Raw genomic sequence first — 22,012 nt, forward strand, 5'->3', positions numbered from 1 at the left:
GAGTGAAAAGAAACAATATGACAAATAAGCATGATAATGGAAGATAGAAAAAAATGAACCGTACGAAGATCTACTGGAATAAAACAAACTTAAAACAGTAAACATTGTATTAAAAATAATTGCCCACCTCAAGAGTGTTTTATTTTTCAAGAGCTGCTCAAGTCCAACAATTTTAGACTCATTTCTTTGACTTTCCACTGGGATGACTTCTCCCTCTTTATCAATCAAATTTGTTAGCACAACATGCTGCAGACATATAACAAGTAATCAAACCAATTAAGAATGAAATACAACGAAAAACAAACTCAGAAAATATAATTTCACTGCAAGCCATTCCAGTACTCCAACCAGTAGTATTGTAATTGACAACTCATCTAATGCTGAAGTGCTGCAGCTATATGGGATGTTACTCTAAAAGTTGAACATCAGATTTGATTGGATTACAAAATTGAATAAGACCTTCCAGTTGAATAAGACATTACTTTACACAAGCTCCAAATATTATAATTTATTACATTACAAAGTTTAATAAGACCCCTCCATCTTGAAAAAGTGTAGACAATCAACTATACATGTTGCTTTCCAATTAAAGGATTCAATATTTTAAGTGAGTTGGGGAGCTATGCCAACACAAGTTGCAAACCAACCTCAACAAATGAAATTTTGGCACCATGCAAATTTAGTTACATTATTAACCACTCTCCCATTCAAGTTGATCTTGAAAAAATCAAGGTGACATGATACCTAGCATACCCATGCAAACTCAAATAATTGCACAACAACATTAGTATGCATTAGGGAGGACCATACATCCATGAAGTAATCATGCTGAAAGCACAACAACATGAGTCAACCCCATAAAGGATGAAGTATTTACATAAAGTATGAAATATACCTTTGACACATACATTGCACAAGACACATGAATACACATAAGATATCGATCAAACGTAAATCTTGGAACATACCAATAAAGAAGTACATATAAATACATGAATATATTTAAGGCATGATTTGAATAAGGATCATACATGTGCATATATGTTGTATATGGTGAAAATGGATATAACAATAATATTGAAAGACTAAATGAATTCAACCACAAAACCCTAGCCTAACAACAACAAAGATCCACCATAACATATGAAGATTACCTAAGACAATGCAAATCAAATGAAATCACAAAGATTATACCATCACATGTCCAATAGGGTTTGGATCTCCATTCTTCCTATCTCCATTGATCTTGCTTGATATATTTGCTCTCATATTTTATATGTGCACAAGAGCTCAACAAAGAACGGAAATGTGGTTGCAAGTAGGCTTGATTGCATATGCAAGTTCGAAAGCGTAGTCGGGGCTGAATGCATAGTGAGTTAGTTATCAATTGATTAGGATGCATAGATTGATTAGCCAGGGTTTGATAATGAAGGAAGCATCTCCTTATATAGAAGACACCATAAGAAATGGAGGGATAAGATTGAGAGGTGTAAAAGAGGTCGACTATGATTAGAGGGTAGGTAAAGAAAATAATAAAGTAATGAAAGGGGTAGGTAGTGTATGAATTAAGAGATGAATGACATGTGTCATGGGTAACAAAGGCTAATGAATTAATTAAATAAATAAAGATTTATTTAATTAATAGAAGAAGTGGGATCAATTAAATAAATAAGATATTTATTTAATTTAGGAAAATGATAATTTAAATAAATAAATGTATTTATTTAAATGAGAAATAAGGCTAGAAGAGGATAAATGAATTAATTAAATAAATAAAGATTTATTTAATTAATAGAAGAATCAGGATAAAATAATTAAATAAATAAAGATATTTATTTAATTAGACTGGACAATTTTAGGTGTCTACATATGTATTTTATAAAGCATGGGATGTTCATTGTAACACATAGAGTGTCCATGAATTCACTTAAGCACACATGTTGTGCATGGAGCATGAAGAATACACTCGAAACATGAGGAATACAAATGAATACACATGAGTCATAAGGCATACAAATGAATACCTTGAAGCATGAAGCATACAATGAGCACTTAAAGAATGAAGCATACAAACAAATACACTTGAATTATGAAGCATACAATGAATATTTAAATCATGAAGCATACTCATGAATATACTTAACGCATAAAGCAGGAAGCATACATAAAGCATGAGGCATCTAGATAAATCCACTAAAGTCATAAAGCATACACTTGAATATATGTAGAGCATGAATTCTATTAAGTCATAAAACATACATATTGTTACAAGCAAGGCAGGAGCATGAAGCATCCACACAAGACATGAAGTAATACACACAAATACCCCCTAAGGTACAATGCATATATGAAAAAGTACACGTATAAATCATACAATGAGGAAATCATGTTGAAGACACAACAAACACATTAATATCCATAATTTATCAGGTATATATACATAAAACATGCATTTAATAGAAATATACATGAGGCACATGGATGCACTTAAAGCATGAAGTATGAACATAAAACATAAAGAATACATATAGAGAATACACATGAATATACTTGGGGAAAGAAGCATTCATGCAAAACATAGAGTGTACACATAAGGCACAAATACATGTAAAGCATGAAGTGTACGCATGAATTCACTTAAGGCATGCAACATACACATAGCATAAAGTATACATAAATACCATAAGATGTGAAGTGTACACATAAGGCATAAGATGATGGATACATGTAAGCCAAGAATCAACATACATGAATATATGCAAGGCATGAAGTAATGCACATAAGGCATGAAGGAGCTATGTAAAGCACAAACCATACATATGAATACATGCAAGGCATGAATCATACATGTAAACCGTGAAGTAATACATAAATACACATAAGGTACAAGCATATATGAGAAAGGTTCTCATGGAGTGGACATGCTGAAGACACATAGATCTTGAAGCATACAAGAGAGAGGTATTCATGGAATAAACATATGAAAACATCTCATTCATGAAGTAACACAAATACACATACAATATAAAACACATATGCCAGACACATGACATACATGGTGGAAGCACAAGGTATACATGAGGGAAGTGTACATATAAAACACCCATGGAGTAGGCATGGTCAAAACATATTAGACACTTAGCAGTTAAAGGCATACTCATAAGAATGCAATGCTGGCCAGATCAATTCAATTTTTGATTTATTTAAGAATAGGGCTGAATCATTAGTTCTAAGTGAGTAGTTGTTAAAGCAGGTTCATCCAACAGGCTAGCAAAATCATGCTCTAAATATTGTCAATTACTTTGGACAATATAATTTTCATGCTCTACATCACAATGCTCCAATGTTGACCTTACCTAATTCTTTGTTGCTCATTGAAGCTTACACAAATGCTACTGAGGATGTCATGGGAGCCATCTTGTTATAAGATGGTAAAATAGTATGCTACTATTTAAAGGTTTTGTTTTCAACAATGAGGGACTATCTAGCTTATGATATAACTTTATGCATTAGTCTAGGTGATGAGAAAGCGTATAAAAAATAGTATGAGAAAGACTCAAATTATGGGGAATACAAATAGCAATAAAATACATGATCATCGAGGGAAAATCTAAGATTGGTTGACAAATATAAGATAGAAACCATGCAGATCATACAATAGTGATAAGGATAATGCCTAAATAATAGTCCATATGAATCACCAAGTAATAGCAACATATAGTCATAATAATCCTCACACAGAGCAACCATGGACTCAAGTAATAAAAACTAGAACAATAAATTCCATATAAAAGTGGTTAGACTTAAAATGATAAGGAAAATTTAAAAATGCTAAAGAAAATGTCAAGTAATAAAAAAACTTACAAGGATGAGGCATATTCATAACTTTTGTAGTCCCGCCCTGGATATCAACACTAGAAGCAACTCATACTGTTAGTGTACATACAAGACAACATGGGAGTTCATTATACCCAACAACTTGTGGTTTTGTTGATCATGTTGGCTTTGTTGGACCCGACAATCAAGATTCAATATACATTATTCAATAAGATTAACTGTGCAACATAATAAAATATTGAAAAGCGTCTTATCTTATTGTGATTCACTTGGTTTCGAGAATAGTTTAATATTCTATACTTAACAGGGCCAACCACGTGAAGGTGGAATCTCATTTGGCCCCTCCCCCCCCTAACATCACTCTAAATTACCCGTTAACATCTAACATTCATTCATTCTTTCTACCATTAATAAAATATAACATTCATTCATTAATATCACATAACGTTCATTAACACATAACATTGATTAACATTGATTAACATTAATTAACATGCAACATTCATCAATATTAATTAACACATATCATTTATAACTATTCATTAACACAATTACATTCATTAACACATAAAAATCAGTCATTATCAAATAAGGTAGATTACAATCATTTTTTTCTTTCTTTGAAGCTATGAAAAGACTATGTGGAGCATCATTTTCTTCATCATTTCCTCCCTCTTCAGTTGTTTTGCCCTCTGCTCATGATCTCGATGTATTCCTAGTCCTATACTGAGGATGAGGACACTGAAGCGAAGGGGGGTCCTCTGCAATAACAAAGAAATGGGTTAAATTCAATTTTTTTTTATATTATTGTTACAAGTATTTCATTAATTTAGAGAACATAACTGTTGCGCTCTTTACCTGATGGGGCCACATCATTTTGTCTAGCCTCAACCTCAACATCCTGAACACCCTCTAGATCCTCTCGAGTTGAAATACTAAAGGTTACATTAATGCTGAACACCAATTGCAATTAAATTTATTTAAAAGAATAACAATGGTCCTCTTTACATATGTCTGTCGAGAAATGGAGGGAACAACATTTGCAGTGGAAAATTTGAAATCGAGAAATGGAGGGAACAACGATGTTGGAACCTCTAGTTCTGAATCCACTGCAGCTCAAGGACAAGCATCTGATGATGAGGATGGAAGGCAGGTTGGGGACCCACGAATACGGGACCCTCCTCCCGATCCCGAAAACTTAAAAGATTCTCAAGATTCAAGCCCCGAGGTGGTGAAGATTGACTCAGAAAATATCAAGGAGGGGCGAATACCTAAACCCTCGAATAGTCTCTTTGCAAGACAAGCATCTGGTAAACCGACTGATAAATCATCTTTCCCCTTTGTGAAGGATATATCAGATAATAGAACAGGTAAACTTGCGATTGAGATTCCCGATTTAGTTATTGATCATAGCATCTCTTTAATGTCATTTTCTTTAGTGGGGAAATTTGTTGGACCTCGACCTAATATTGAGGATGTTAGGTCCTTTGTTAAGAGAAAATGGAGAATGAAAGGACAGGTTGATGTCTCTGCCTTGCCTAGAGGCTTTTTTGTTTTCTCCTTCTCATGCAGGGAAGTATGGAAGTTGCTTTAAGTGGTGGCCCCTGGATGTTTGGCAAATCCTCTCTTTCTGTTAGAAAATGGTCCCCTAACATGGAACTCAATGATTCTTTCTTTGAATCTGCTTTGGTGTGGGTTAGGTTGCCTAGGCTGCCATTGGAATACTGAGTGGAGGATGTTTTCTCAGGAATCACAAACTCCTTTGGGGAGCTTGTTGCGATAGACCCAATGACAACAACTCGCAAGAGATTGGTGTATGCGCACATCTGCATCAACATATCACAGAATATGGACCTCCCAAGTACTATTGACATAAACTCCAAACTTGGGTTATAGGAACAATCCATAGAATTCGAATCTCTCCCATTTGTTTGCTTCTCTTGCAAAAAAGCAGGTCACTGGGCTAAGGCTTTCCCTTGCAAACCTAAAAAACTTGTGATGAAAGAAAAAAATATTCACAAACCGGTATGGAAAGAAAAAATAATAACAAAGACTGCGACAAGTTAGAAGAAAAAAGTGGAAACTTGGTGAATATATCAGAACACCTGGAAGCAGATAGCACTGACCCTCCTAAGAACCCCCCCTTGAAGGGGAATAAAAAGAATGAAACCAGGGAGTTTGAGATCAAAATAGGCAATACCTTTGAGGCTCTATAGTCACAAGCGAAGGAGAATGAAATCAGTGAAGAGACACTTGAAGATGGTGAGATTGAGAATATCACTGATTCTCATCCTGAGGATTTTCATGAACCTATATCAAAAAAAGATGAACACTATTTAGAGGATGAGTTTCAAGAACATGAAATAAAACTGGGAAGGAGTAACAAGTTTGGGTCACCGCAAGTAAACTTAAATGCCTTATTCCAGAATATAGAAGTCGATATGATCACTTCATCCCAGAAAAGAGAAGACCAATTGAGCAACATGCAAGATGAGTCTAGAGCAGAACAACAAGAAGAAAACACAACAGGAAATGGAAAGAAAATTAAAACCAAGAAGGTAGGAGGCCCTAATGGAGTAAAAACTAGAACCAGATCCAAGGCTGATTTTGGGGCTTCAAGATCCCCACCGGGAGGCAAAACTATGAAATGGCATACGGACCAGGAGAGTAAGCAAAACATAGCTGATGGAAGGAAACAAACTATCAAGGAATCCTGCCCTCAGGCTTCCAAATGAAGGTAATATCTTGGAACATCAGAGGCCTAAATGGTCTCAATAAACAGGATATATTAAGGAACCTCTGTCACAACCCTCCTTTATCACTTTTTTTTGATTTAAATACAAAACTCTACTTATATTCTTTGGATGAATTATTGAATGAATATTGTAAGGGAATAAAAAAATAATAAACCTCATGGAAAATGCATATATATATTTTAATTTGTTATTTAATTTCCCTCACCCAAATTAAGGCACATGTTGTAGGAGGAATAAGAAGCTTCTAGAGGCTTCTCCACCTCCTTGCATGTAACTCCTCCCACTAAGCCTAATTAATTTGCATGAAGGCCAAATTGGGAGAGAATCTCTTTTTTTTCAATTAAAAATTAGGTAGTGGGAATTTGTAATTTCTTTTATAAAATAGGGACAAGTTTCAAAAGAAAAGTTAGCTATTCCATAAGAAATTTCTGCAAGTTGAATTCTCTTTTGTAGTCCACTTTCATTGGCAGCTAAGATTTTTTTTTGGGAGGATTTCTCTTCAAATTGGAGGATCAAGGAAGACTCTACACCATCTTCAAGCATCCAGGTTCCTTCAACTTAGTTTATGCATCTCATTTTTATGGTAGATTAGATTTGATTAGATTAATTATGAGTATGAAATTCATTTGTGTTTTGTTGAAGAATTAGTTTTAGATTTTGTAGAAAATGAGAGTCATGGTTTAAATAAGATTCATTGTTAAAATTCTTGATATGAAATTAGTTTTAGATTTTGTAAAGAATGAGATTTATGGCTTAAATGAGATTCATTGTTTGAAATGTTGATAAGGAATTAGTTTTTAGATTTTGTAGAGAATGAGATTTATTGTTAAATAAGATTCATTGTTTAAATTTTTGATAAGAAATTAGTTTCAGATTTTGTAGAGAATGAAATTCATTGTTTAAATTTTTGATAAGAAATTAGTTTCAGATTTTTAGAGAATGAAATTCATTGTTTAAAATTTTGATAAGAAATTTGTTTCAGATTTGTAGAATGAGATTCATTGTTTAAATTCTTAGTTTCTGATTTTGTAGAAAATAAGATTCATTGTTTTAATTCTGATAAGAAATTAGTTTCAGAGTAAATGGAAATTAGATTCATTATCTTCAGTTTATTTTGATAAAAATTAGATCTCCCTGTGTGTGCAAACAATTTTCTCTGTAGACAAATCTCCCTGTGTGTATAAATAAATCTCCTCTCTCTGTGAATGAATTTTCCCTGTGTAAAGAAATGAATAACTCTCTCTGTGAATGAATTTTCCCTGTGTAAAGAAGTGAATTCCTTTCTCTGTGAATGAGTTTTCCCTATGTAGGAAACAAAAGAAATGAAGAAAAGAAATAAACTCTCTTTATCTGTGAATGTATTTCCCTGTAGAAAACAAAGAAATGGAAAAATCCCTCTGGTTACTGCTTCATTTTGTCCCTGAGACAAACCTGCAACATTGTTAATTACCTATTATTACCCTGCTCTGAGTAATCTTCAAATATTTTTAGAAGTTATAATACTCCTGTATAAAAATGATAATAATAATACTATAACAAATATATATCTATACATATATATATATATATAAATATAAATAAGTAACCAAAAAAGCGAGAAAGCATTTCGAACTTCAAATCTTCCCTCGAGCCCGTAACGCATGGCGTTTTCGCTGATTGGACGTCGGCAATAGTGCATGGACGGTTACGTAGTAACCGTCGCAGAAGAACGGGGGCCGTGGGTTCCCTCACCTCTGCGGTCCTGCGCATGCAGGGCCACAGGGGTGATGGGACCCGTGGTCCCCACCCCGCAACCCTCGTTATTATCATAACACAATACAAGCCCTTTTTGCCATTAAGTTTAAAATTTGGTTTTTTCTTTAAGTATTTCGAAATTTGAAGTTGTAATTTGGTTTTTTTTCAAAAAAAAAAATATAATCTAAGTTAATTTCTATTTAGTCATTTTTTTTAAGTTGATAATAATGACATTAGGAATGATGATTTTTTTTTTCCTTAGTGTAAATTTAAGGATATTGACTTTCAATTAAAAATGGGATTAATGTGGAGCAAGATTGTAATTAAACTATCCTTAATAAACTTTAAAATCATAGACTATATTCTTCTAAAAAAAATTAAGAATCGTTGGGACACTTGATTGAGACTAACTTACCTTATTACAAGTACTTAGATTTAATCGTTATTTTGGATTCATCATAGATTAATTGCTTTCGTTAATGGTTCATAGCATGCGAATTGTTTATAGGATAATTATATCTTTCATGCAATTACTATTATGCAAGTTTCCTTTGTTATGCAAATTACACTTCAAGTAGTTACTTCAATTATTTACGCTTCAATTTTCGTTATTCGTAGTTAGATAACTAAATAAAGGAAGTTGGCAAACCTAAACTAGCAGCGTTCGGTATATATGGTGCCTCTGGGTCACGCTTACGGGTAATGCCGTCGTGTTGAACTACTGCACTTAACGCCTAATAAAGCTGCATTAACGACGTCTGTGGCATCGTCCCTATAAATCGTCGGGGAGTAATAAGGGACATTTGGAAGTTAAAAATCTAAGGGGCGGGTAATCCCTCTTGGATCGATAATTTAATAAGATAACTTTTAAATGAATTTCACATCTGTTGAGATAAACCATAGTAAACCCCTCTTAGGGATGGTCAAGTTAAAAGCTCTCGTGGAATTTACCTTCTTATTTATTTATTTTATTCATCTCGAAGGGATATTGGTGATTTGCAATTGGGTGACGCTCATGATAAGTATTAGGTTCTAGTTATTTTGTTTAGGCCACAAGCAATAGGCCATCTTGAGCCTTCGCTTAAGTGCTACCTTCGTGGGTAGCAACCGCAGAGAAACTGTCTGGGACACTGACCCTAGAAAGGGTTGCGTACCCACAAATCAGTTTACATCAAACCATAGATTAGAAAATAGAACTACATACTTTATGCCTTGATCCCGTGCCGAAGCGGGTATGTAGGCAGTCTTGGGACGGAGTTGTCCCTCGTACTCAGGCGTTCGTGGGTGGGGTCTAGGCTTGGTTGAGTAAGAATCCTAATTGAAAGATAAGATAATCAAACTTAATTCAATGCATACTCGGAAGGAATCCCGTATGGATTCGCTTGACTTCCCGAGGCTTTAAGCCAAATTCCGAGGCGGAATTCAAGCTTGTATTATTTTCTTATTACTCCTAAGGATGGCGACCTCGGTGCATTCTTGTTAGAAGAATGTAGTACTTAGTGAGTGGCTCAGGACCCGAATGGTCCCGATGAGTCTAAGTCTCTGGCCAGAGCATCTCCTATCCCGTTTGGATGGATGCCTACCCCGTATGGGTAGATGCCTATCCCGTATTGGATAGATGGAATTTACGTCCGGTATGGACAATTGCCTAACCCGTATGGTTAGAAGCTCATCCCGAATGGATGAATGCCCAATCCTATTTGGATGGATGCCCAGAGTATGCAATTGAATAAAACATAATAAAGGAAAAAAAAAATATACTCAATTTTTGTTGGATCAATTTTGGTGGGTTATTACATGTGGTATCAGAGCAAAGGTTCAAATCTAGGCCTTGTGCTCACTTCAATTTATTCAACTAAGGGAATGTTTTACAATAATAGAAATTAAATTTTATTCTACAAAAAAAAAAACTAACTACCTAATTTAACTTTTAGGTAAAACCTAGAATGGCAAGAGGAAGAGGAAGAGGAAGAGGAAGAGGAAGAGGAAGAGGAAGAGGAAGAGGAAGGGGCAATGGGAGACGTACTAGGAGTCAAAGGGAGGAAAACCATGAGGAAAACCATGAGGAAAACCATGAAGGGGACCATGAGGAAGATCATGAAGAGGTTCGACACAACCTAGGGAATAACGGAGATGGGGTCCAAGCTATAATCGACCTTCTAACCGAACAAAGAGATAAAATCAACTTCCTGGAACAATCACTACAGGACCTTAGGGAAAGGCAGAATGACTATGAGAACAGAAGTGGTACCGAGAATGGAAACCCTGGTAGCAATCAAGGAAATGTGATGGGTAATGGAAAGGAAAATAACATATTAGAACTCTCCAAGGATTTGAAGAAAATCACCCCTCCTAAGTTCGATGGGAGGCAGATTGGTGAAGGGGCTGAGAATTGGCTAAATGAAATGGAAAAATATTTTGAGTTAAGAGATTTTAGCGAAACAACCAAGGCTTTATGGGGCTCCTATCAACTCACAGGGGAGGCGGCTAGTTGGTGGACCAACACCAAGGAACAAAATGGGTATAACAGGGATACAATCACATGGGATCAATTTGTTCACCATTTTCGAGATAGGTGGCTCCCTCAATTGTTCTTTGATGAGAAAGTGACAGAATTCCATAATCTACGTCAAGGGTCCCTATCCGTTCAACAATATTGGGATAAGTTTGCCAAGTTGCTTAAATATGTGCCTATGTACCAAAGGGATGAAGAAGGCCAAGCAAGGAAATTCATTTTGGGGCTGAATACCAACATAGGGGCAGAGGTTGATATGCATGGACCCAGAAACATGAATGAAGTACTTGAAAAGTCCCTAAGGCAAGAAAGGAAGATTCAGACACTAGCAGGACGAAACTATAATGGGAATCACTCATTTAAAAGGAAGCAAGAATTCAATGGAAACACTAATTTCAACAAGGGTCAAAGGAATAACTCTTCCGAAAGGAGACCACCGCCTAATCAATATCAGAGGAATGGAAATGATAATAACAACAGGGGCAATGATAACAGGGGCAATAATAACAGGAGCAATGATAACAGGGGCAACTATAACAGGAATGACCAGCAGAACAGGATAACTTATCCACCCAGGGGAAATGAAACAGGGAATGATCCCCCTAGAAATCAAGGTAGGAGAGGTCCTCCAGGCGGATGCTTTATGTGCGGGGAAAACCATTTTGCTAGAGATTGCCCCAGGATGCAAGGACAAATTAGAGCCAATCAACCCCAACAAGGGCCCCAACAGAGGATTCATGCAGCAGTTAGGAACCAAAGAAGAAGATACCAGAATGTTCCCGTGGAAACTACAGGTACACTATTTGAACAACCAATATCAATTCTAATTGACACTGGATCATCTGAATGTTTCATCTCACCTGAATTAGTGAACAAATATGCATTAAAAGTTAATCAAATGGAGTCATCATGGATGGTTCAATATGGGGACAAGGCAACTAGGGAAGTAACTAAGTGTTTACCGAGGGCAAGGGTACAATTCCCTGAGTTCGAAACAAGGGTAGATCTCTATGTGGCACCCTTAGGATTATATGATGTAATTATGGGAATGAGTTGGTTAGCAGACCATCAAGCTAATGTAGATTGTTATAGCAAAGTTGTTGAATGTTTGGATGATGGGGGGGAAAGGGTCAAAATCCAAGGAAAGTTTAAACCCATTAATATAGAAACTATCTCAGCAATGCAATTAAAGAAGGAAAGGAGAAGAGGAGGACAAATATTTATGGTCGAAATTGATGAAGGAAAGGAGGAAAATACCCCAACATTTGAAAATACCCCTTTCTTAAAGGAGTTTAAGGATGTTTTTCCAGAAGAACTACCCGGTTTACCCCCTAAGAGAAAGTTTGACTTTTCTATCGAAGTACTCCCAGGAGCTGAACCAGTATCAAAGGCACCTTACCGAATGAACACAACCGAATTACAAGAGCTCAAAATGCAATTAGAGGAACTCTTAGCTAAGGGATTAATAAGGCCAAGTGTATCACCATGGGGAGCGCCAGTTTTATTTGTTAAGAAGAAGGATGGAACCTTAAGGCTATGCATCGACTATAGGATGTTGAACAAAGTCACCATAAAGAATAGGTATCCCTTACCTCGCATAGAGGACCTTTTTGACCAAATGAAAGGAGCGGCAGTTTTCTCAAAGATAGATCTTCGGTCAGGGTATCATCAACTCAGAATTAAGGAAGAAGACATTCCGAAGACAGCTTTCAGGATGAGATATGGACATTATGAATTCACAGTAGTTCCTTTTGGAGTAACTAATGCCCCAGCTGCATTCATGAACCTGATGAATAGTGTATTCCATGACTACTTGGATAAGTTTGTTTTGGTATTTTTGGATGACATATTGATTTATTCTAGAAATGAAGAGGAACATTTAGCGCACCTACAAATTGTTTTGCAAAGATTGAGAGAACATAAGTTATATGGAAAATTGTCCAAATGTGCCTTCTTTGAGAAAAAGATTCACTATCTTGGGCATATAATATCAAAAGAAGGAATAGCAGTCGACCCAGATAAAATAAAGGCGATAGTAGAATGGCTAATCCCTAAGAATGTTTCAGAGGTAAGAAGCTTTATGGGGCTAGCAGGTTACTATAGGAGGTTTGTGGAAGGATTCTCTAAGATAGCAAATCCCATCACCTCGTTGCAAAGGAAGGGCAAAAGGTTTGTATGGACCGAGCAAAGTGATAAGGCATTTCAAATCTTGAAGGGAAAACTAACTTCAGCACCCATTCTAAAGGTACCAGACCCAAATGGACACTTCACAGTTGTAACAGATGCTTCTATTGAAGGGTTAGGAGGAGTACTTGTCCAAGATGAAGGGGTAGTGGCTTATGAATCTAGGAAGCTAAAGACTCATGAAGTTAATTATGCACCCCATGGCTTAGAGTTGGCAGCAATTGTGCATGCCCTGCAAAAGTGGAGACACTTCTTACTAGGGAAGCCCTTTGAGCTTAAATCGGACAACCAAGGACTAAAATACATCTTTACCCAACCTCACTTAAATGCCAGACAAAGAAGGTGGTTAGAGTTTCTAAGTGAATATGACTTTGAGATTGAAAATATTAAGGGAAAAGAAAATAGGGTGGCAGATGCCTTAAGTAGGAGGAGACACTTGATGACTATAGCAACCTTCAAAACCTCTTTCAAAAGGCAAGTAATGGATGAACAAGGACATGACCCATGGTATGAGCAAGTCAAATTAACTATAAGACACAACCCGACCGACCCTAAGGTCGAAGGGTATACATTTGATGAAGATGGGCTACTCAGATATAATAATAGAATCTATATTCCTAATTCAGGGAACTTAAGGGAAGTAGTCCTTTCAGAGGCTCATGATGCCCCTTATTCAGGCCACCCAGGAGTTAACAAACTTTATGCAGATCTAAAGAAGCTATACTTTTGGCAAGGGTTGAAAAGCGATATTGTCAAGCACGTAGCTAAATGTTTGGAGTGTCAAAGAGTAAAGGCATAACATAGGCACCCAGCTAGATTGTTACAATTGCACGATGTACCTCAACATAAGTGGCAAGTTATTAGTATGGATTTTGTACAAGGGTTACCGATGTCACCTTCTAGGCATGATGCAATAATGGTGGTAATTGACAAGCTCACTAAGGTGGCACACTTTATACCAGGAAATCTGACAGATGATGCACCCACCTTGGCTAGACGCTTTGTTAAGGAGATAGTTAGGTTGCATGGAATACCAGAGGAAATCATATCCGACAGAGATGCAAGATTCACTTCCAGGTTTTGGACCACTCTTCAATCAGCTCTAGGAACTCAACTAAATTTTAGCACCGCATACCACCCGGAAACCGACGGTCAGACAGAAAGGACAAATCAGATTATGGAAGACCTGCTTCGTATGTACTACATGGACCAACAGAGAAAATGGGAAGAGTACCTACCTTTGGTAGAGTTTGCCTACAATAATACATATCAAACATCTTTGGGAATGGCACCTTTTGAAGCTTTGTATGGTAGACCATGTCGAACACCTCTGAGTTGGGATAGTCTTGAAGATAGAGTGATTATTGGGCCAGATATGTTGAAAGAAATGGAAAGGAAAACTAAGGAAATTAGGCAAAGGTTGAAGGAAGCCTCAGATAGGCAGAAAAGTTATGCAGATAAAAACAGAACACCAAGGGAGTTTGAATTAGGAGAGAAAGTCTTCCTAGAGTTAGGCCACACAAGAGTTCCATAAGATTTGGGAAAAAGACTAAGCTTGCACCTCGTTATGTCGGACCTTTTGAAATATTGGGAAGAATTAATCCAGTTGCTTATCGGTTGGCCTTACCTCCCCAATTGAGCCGAATCCATGATGTCTTCCATGTATCTCTTCTTAAGAAGTATGTACCTGATGAGAAACACATTTTGAATTGGGATGCTTTGCAGGTCCAAGAAATGGGGGGAATAATGATAGAGCCATTCAGAATCTTGGAGAGGCGCCAGTGCCAGTTGCGCAACAGAGAGGTTGATCAGTGCAAAGTGCAATGGGACCAGTATGACGAGAAGAATGACACGTGGGAGGATACTAAGGAGATGCAGCAGCTATTTCCCTTTTTGTTTTGAACATGAACTATAAACTCTTTTGAATGCATTTAATAAGTGCATCGGGACGATGCACAGATTAAGGGGGGGAGGATGTCACAACCCTCCTTTATCACTTTTTTTTGATTTAAATACAAAACTCTACTTATATTCTTTGGATGAATTATTGAATGAATATTGTAAGGGAATAAAAAAATAATAAACCTCATGGAAAATGCATATATATATATTTTAATTTGTTATTTAATTTCCCTCACCCAAATTAAGGCACATGTTGTAGGAGGAATAAGAAGCTTCTAGAGGCTTCTCCACCTCCTTGCATGTAACTCCTCCCACTAAGCCTAATTAATTTGCATGAAGGCCAAATTGGGAGAGAATCTCTTTTTTTTCAATTAAAAATTAGGTAGTGGGAATTTGTAATTTCTTTTATAAAATAGGGACAAGTTTCAAAAGAAAAGTTAGCTATTCCATAAGAAATTTCTGCAAGTTGAATTCTCTTTTGTAGTCCACTTTCATTGGCAGCTAAGATTTTTTTTTGGGAGGATTTCTCTTCAAATTGGAGGATCAAGGAAGACTCTACACCATCTTCAAGCATCCAGGTTCCTTCAACTTAGTTTATGCATCTCATTTTTATGGTAGATTAGATTTGATTAGATTAATTATGAGTATGAAATTCATTTGTGTTTTGTTGAAGAATTAGTTTTAGATTTTGTAGAAAATGAGAGTCATGGTTTAAATAAGATTCATTGTTAAAATTCTTGATATGAAATTAGTTTTAGATTTTGTAAAGAATGAGATTTATGGCTTAAATGAGATTCATTGTTTGAAATGTTGATAAGGAATTAGTTTTTAGATTTTGTAGAGAATGAGATTTATTATTAAATAAGATTCATTGTTTAAATTTTTGATAAGAAATTAGTTTCAGATTTTGTAGAGAATGAAATTCATTGTTTAAATTTTTGATAAGAAATTAGTTTCAGATTTTTAGAGAATGAAATTCATTGTTTAAAATTTTGATAAGAAATTTGTTTCAGATTTGTAGAATGAGATTCATTGTTTAAATTCTTAGTTTCTGATTTTGCAGAAAATAAGATTCATTGTTTTAATTCTGATAAGAAATTAGTTTCAGAGTAAATGGAAATTAGATTCATTATCTTCAGTTTATTTTGATAAAAATTAGATCTCCCTGTGTGTACAAACAATTTTCTCTGTAGACAAATCTCCCTGTGTGTATAAATAAATCTCCTCTCTCTGTGAATGAATTTTCCCTGTGTAAAGAAATGAATAACTCTCTCTGTGAATGAATTTTCCCTGTGTAAAGAAGTGAATTCCTTTCTCTGTGAATGAGTTTTCCCTATGTAGGAAACAAAAGAAATGAAGAAAAGAAATAAACTCTCTTTATCTGTGAATGTATTTCCCTGTAGAAAACAAAGAAATGGAAAAATCCCTCTGGTTACTGCTTCATTTTGTCCCTGAGACAAACCTGCAACATTGTTAATTACCTATTATTACCCTGCTCTGAGTAATCTTCAAATATTTTTAAAAGTTATAATACTCCTGTATAAAAATGATAATAATAATACTATAACAAATATATATATATATATATATATATGTATATATATATATATATATGTATATATATATATATGTATATATATATATATATGTATATATATATATATGTATATATATATATATATATGTATATATATATATATATATGTATATATATATATATATATATATGTATATATATATATATACATATATATATATATGTATATATATATATATATGTATATATATATATATATGTATATATATATATATATGTATATATATATATATATATATAAATATAAATATAAATAAGTAACCAAAAAAGCGAGAAAGCATTTCAAACTTCAAATCTTCCCTCGAGCCCGTAACGCATGGCGTTTTCGCTGATTGGACGTCGGCAACAGTGCATGGACGGTTACGTAGTAACCGTCGCAGAAGTATGGGGGCCGCGGGTTCCCTCACCTCTGCGGTCCTGCGCATGCAGGGCCACAGGGGTGATGGGACCCGTGGTCCCCACCCCGCAACCCTCATTATTATCATAACACAATACAAGCCCTTTTTGCCATTAAGTTTAAAATTTGGTTTTTTCTTTAAGTATTTCGAAATTTGAAGTTGTAATTTGGTTTTTTTTCAAAAAAAAAAATATAATCTAAGTTAATTTCTATTTAGTCATTTTTTTAAGTTGATAATAATGACATTAGGAATGATGATTTTTTTTTTCCTTAGTGTAAATTTAAGGATATTGACTTTCAATTAAAAATGGGATTAATGTGGAGCAAGATTGTAATTAAACTATCCTTAATAAACTTTAAAATCATAGACTATATTCTTCTAAAAAAAATTAAGAATCGTTGGGACACTTGATTGAGACTAACTTACCTTATTACAAGTACTTAGATTTAATCGTTATTTTGGATTCATCATAGATTAATTGCTTTCGTTAATGGTTCATAGCATGCGAATTGTTTATAGGATAATTATATCTTTCATGCAATTACTATTATGCAAGTTTCCTTTGTTATGCAAATTACACTTCAAGTAGTTACTTCAATTATTTACGCTTCCATTTTCGTTATTCGTAGTTAGATAACTAAATAAAGGAAGTTGGAAAACCAAAACTAGCAGCGTTCGGTATATATGGTGCCTCTGGGTCACGCTTACGGGTAATGCCATCGTGTTGAACTACTGCACTTAACGCCTAATAAAGCTGCATTAACGACGTCTGTGGCATCGTCCCTATAAATCGTCGGGGAGTAATAAGGGACATTTGGAAGTTAAAAATCTAAGGGGCGGGTAATCCCTCTTGGATCGATAATTTAATAAGATAACTTTTAAATGAATTTCACATCCGTTGAGATAAACCATAGTAAACCCCTCTTAGGGATGGTCAAGTTAAAATCTCTCGTGGAATTTACCTTCTTATTTATTTTTTTTATTCATCTCGAAGGGATATTGGTGATTTGCAATTGGGTGACGCTCATGATAAGTATTAGGTTCTAGTTATTTTGTTTAGACCACAAGCAATAGGCCATCTTGAGCCTTCGCTTAAGTGCTACCTTCGTGGGTAGCAACCGCAGAGAAACTGTCTGGGACACTGACCCTAGATAGGGTTGCATACCCACAAATCAGTTTACATCAAACCATAGATTAGAAAATAGAACTACATACTTTACGCCTTGATCCCGTGCCGAAGCGGGTATGTAGGCAGTCTTGGGACGGAGTTGTCCCTCGTACTTAGGCGTTCGTGGGTGGGGTCTAGGCTTGGTTGAGTAAGAATCCTAATTGAAAGATAAGATAATCAAACTTAATTCAATGCATACTCGGAAGGAATCCCGTATGGATTCGCTTGACTTCCCGAGGCTTTAAGCCAAATTCCGAGGCGGAATTCAAGCTTGTATTATTTTCTTATTACTCCTAAGGACGGCGACCTCGGTGCATTCTTGTTAGAAGAATGTAGTACTTAGTGAGTGGCTCAGGACCCGAATGGTCCCGATGAGTCTAAGTCTCTGGCCAGAGCATCTCCTATCCCGTTTGGATGGATGCCTACCCCGTATGGGTAGATGCCTATCCCGTATTGGATAGATGGAATTTACGTCCGGTATGGACAATTTCCTAACCCGTATGGTTAGAAGCTCATCCCGAATGGATGAATGCCCAATCCTATTTGGATGGATGCCCAGAGTATGCAATTGAATAAAACATAATAAAGGAAAAAAAAAATATACTCAATTTTTGTTGGATCAATTTTGGTGGGTTATTACAACCTCATTCGAGATCAAAATCCGGATATTATCCTGGTTCAGGAAACCAAAATGAGTAAAGAGAAAGTGGAGAAATTAAAGTTTTTCAAAAATGGAGGGGCTTGTGGCAGTAGCTCGAATGGAGCCTCTGGAGGGGTTTCTATATTCTAGAATAAAAGCACAACCTGTGGAGATATGATTAATGTTGATGGCAATATTTTATCCCTAAAAGATAAAAGCATCTCTGATGGTAAGGAATTTTTTATCACTAATATCTATGCCCCTAACTCCAAATCCGCTAGAAGCAAATTCTGGAATAAAATTCAGCATAAAAGAAATTCCTTCCCTCTGAACAACTGGGTTATGATGGGAGATTTCAATACTCTTCTGCAAGACATTGAAAAATTTGGAGGTAGTCAAGCTCAACCAGACAACAGATCTGACCTGATGGACTTTATTAATGACAATGCTCTCATTGATATGGATCTCAATGGGGCTTCCTATACTTGGTCTAACTGAAGGGATGGTGAAGATCTCATCCAGGTAAGACTTGATAGATCCCTTCTTTCTAATGATTGGATTCTTTCTCATAGATGCTCCCTTTCTGTTATTAATAGAATTGGGTCAGACCATTATCCCATCTCTTTTGTTGCTGAGAATTTTAAGAATAATCAGAGATTCATTTTTCGGTTCGAAAAGATGTGGACCTCCCACCCTAATCTTGAAAAATCTATTGCTAACTGGTGGAATCTTGATATTAATGGAACTGCCATGTATAAAGTTGCCAAAAAACTTAAAAACATCAAAACCAACATTAAGACTTGGAACAAGAAGGTCTTTGGTGATATATTTGATTCAAAGAAAAAATTAAAGGAGGAACTGGACCAGATACAAAACTCAATTAAGAAAGAAGGCTACAAAAAGTATTCCAAAGCCATGGAAGATGATGTTCTAGTCAAAATCCACAACATTATTTCTATGGAAGAAATCTATTAGAGGTAGAGATCTAGGGCTATATGGTTGAAGGCAGGTTACAGAAACACTAAATTTTTCCACATGACTTCTCTAAAACACAAGGCAACGAATAGAATCACAAGACTGATTGTTGAAAACAACACTCTGCTTAATAAGGATGAAATCAGGGATGAAGCTGTTAGATTCTTCAAGTAGCTCCCGTCTAGTAACAAGGACATTGATCAGACCCACCAACTCAATTTGGTTAATATTATTCCTAAGGTCATTAACCCTATTCAGAATAAGGCCCTTACTGCTATCCCGTCTACTGGAGAAATAAAAAAAGCTGTCTTTTCATTTCAAGGGGATAAAGCTCTGGGTCCTGACGGTTTCCCTATGTTTTTCTTCCAAGATTTTTGGCATATTGTGGGTGAAGACACGGTTAATGTGGTCAAAGAATTCTTTGGATCTAGAAGAATCCTTAAGGAACTTAACTCCACTTTTATAGCCTTAATCCCCAAATTCGGTGGGGCAGACTCTATGGGAAACTTTAGGCCAATTAGCCTATGCAACTCTTTCTACAAAATCATATCCAAAGTTATGACCACTAGAATTTTGGCGGTGCTTCCCTTCATCATCTTTGAGGAGCAGAAAGGTTTTGTTCTTGGTAGGCAGATCCTGGACTCAATTATTCTTGTTCATGAGAACATTCATTCCCTCAGTGTTGCTAAAAAAGAAGGTTTCTTGATAAAGTTGGATTTGGCGAAGGCTTATGACAGAGTTGAGTGGGATGTTCTCTTCAAAATCATGGGGGCTTTTGGTTTTGATGATAAGGTAACCAAAATAATCAAAGAATTGATCACCACTCATATGTTCTCTATACTGATTAATGGATCTCCTACAAACTTTTTTAAAACTTCAAGAGGGCTCAGACAAGGAGATCCCATATCTCCTATCCTTTTTACCATATTGGCTGAAAGTATGAGCAGATTGATTCATAAGTTGAAACAAAGCAAAACTATCAAAGGTCTTCAACCTTCCTCCGCTAATGTTTTTTGCACTCATCAACAGTTTGTTGATGACACTATCCTCATGGGATATTCTTCGGTCAAGGAGGCTGATGCCTTCAAAACTACTCTTAACTCCTATGCTTTGGCTACTGGTCAGCAAGTCAATTGGGATAAATCGGCTATGTACTTCCTCAATACTCCGGTCATAAGACAACAAAAAATTGCTAAAATTATTGGGTGCAAAGTGGAAATGCTCCCTTCCACCTATCTGGTCTTGCCCTTGGGGTTAGCTCCCCCAAATTCCTTATGGAATATGCTTATTGATAAAATTAATAGAAGACTTGCTGGATGGAAAGGCTCAATGTTATCTCAGGTTGGGAAACTGCAGCTCCTTCAAGCTACTCTTCAAAATCTCCCTATTTATCCACTCAGCCTGTTTGGTATCCTGGTTAAATTTGCTGAAGCTATGGAAAGAATCTAGAAGAGATTTTTATGGTCAAGAGTGGAAGAAAAAAAGAGAATACCCTTGGTTGTCTGGGACAAAGTGTGTAGACCAAAGAACAAAGGGGGGTTGGGGATTAAAGCTCTAAAAACCTTTAACAAAGCTCTTCTTGCTAAACAATTATGGAGAGCCTATGATACTAAGAAAGATTGGAATCAAATTTGGTTTGACAAATACATTCAGAATCAGACTATCCAAGGGGTCCTTAACTCTGAAGATATCCCTGTTGGATCCTTCATCTAGAATAGCATTACCAAATCCATAAAAGTGGCAAAAGCTGGGGCTGGATGGGTCCTTGGAAAAGGTGATAGAATAAGGTTTTGGGAAGACCCCTGGATGAAGAATGAAGCTCTTTATGATCAAAACAATAGTCAAATTATTGAGGAGTGTAAAAGGAGGTTTGGGCTTATGGTATGTGACTACTGGAAGGAGGACAAGTGGGTTAGGCTTGATGACATCCATTCTGGATTTTCCTCTCTCCAGAAGGAGTTGCTGTCCTTTTCCCCTAACAAAGGCTATGATGATGTTTTCCTCTGGAAAAGTGATCCTAAAGGTGAATTTACGGTTGCCTCCGCCTATAAAATCACTTTTTCTCAAACCAGCAATCCCATTTGGAGTAAAGTTTGGAACAACATTCTGATCCCTAAAGTCAACATTTTCTTTTGGCTTGCTTCTCGTAATAGCACCCTTACTCTTGACAATTTAATCTGAAGAGGTTTCAAATTCCCTAATAGATGTGAGCTATGCCAAAAGGAGGGGGAATCAGTTGATCATCTCTTTTTTCATTGCTCCTTTACCTGGGATATTTGGTGCAAAATGTGGGAAAAATGGAAAGT

Source organism: Cryptomeria japonica, chromosome 6 (genome assembly GCF_030272615.1).
Source record: "Cryptomeria japonica chromosome 6, Sugi_1.0, whole genome shotgun sequence".
NCBI classification, from domain to species: Eukaryota; Viridiplantae; Streptophyta; class Pinopsida; order Cupressales; family Cupressaceae; genus Cryptomeria; species Cryptomeria japonica.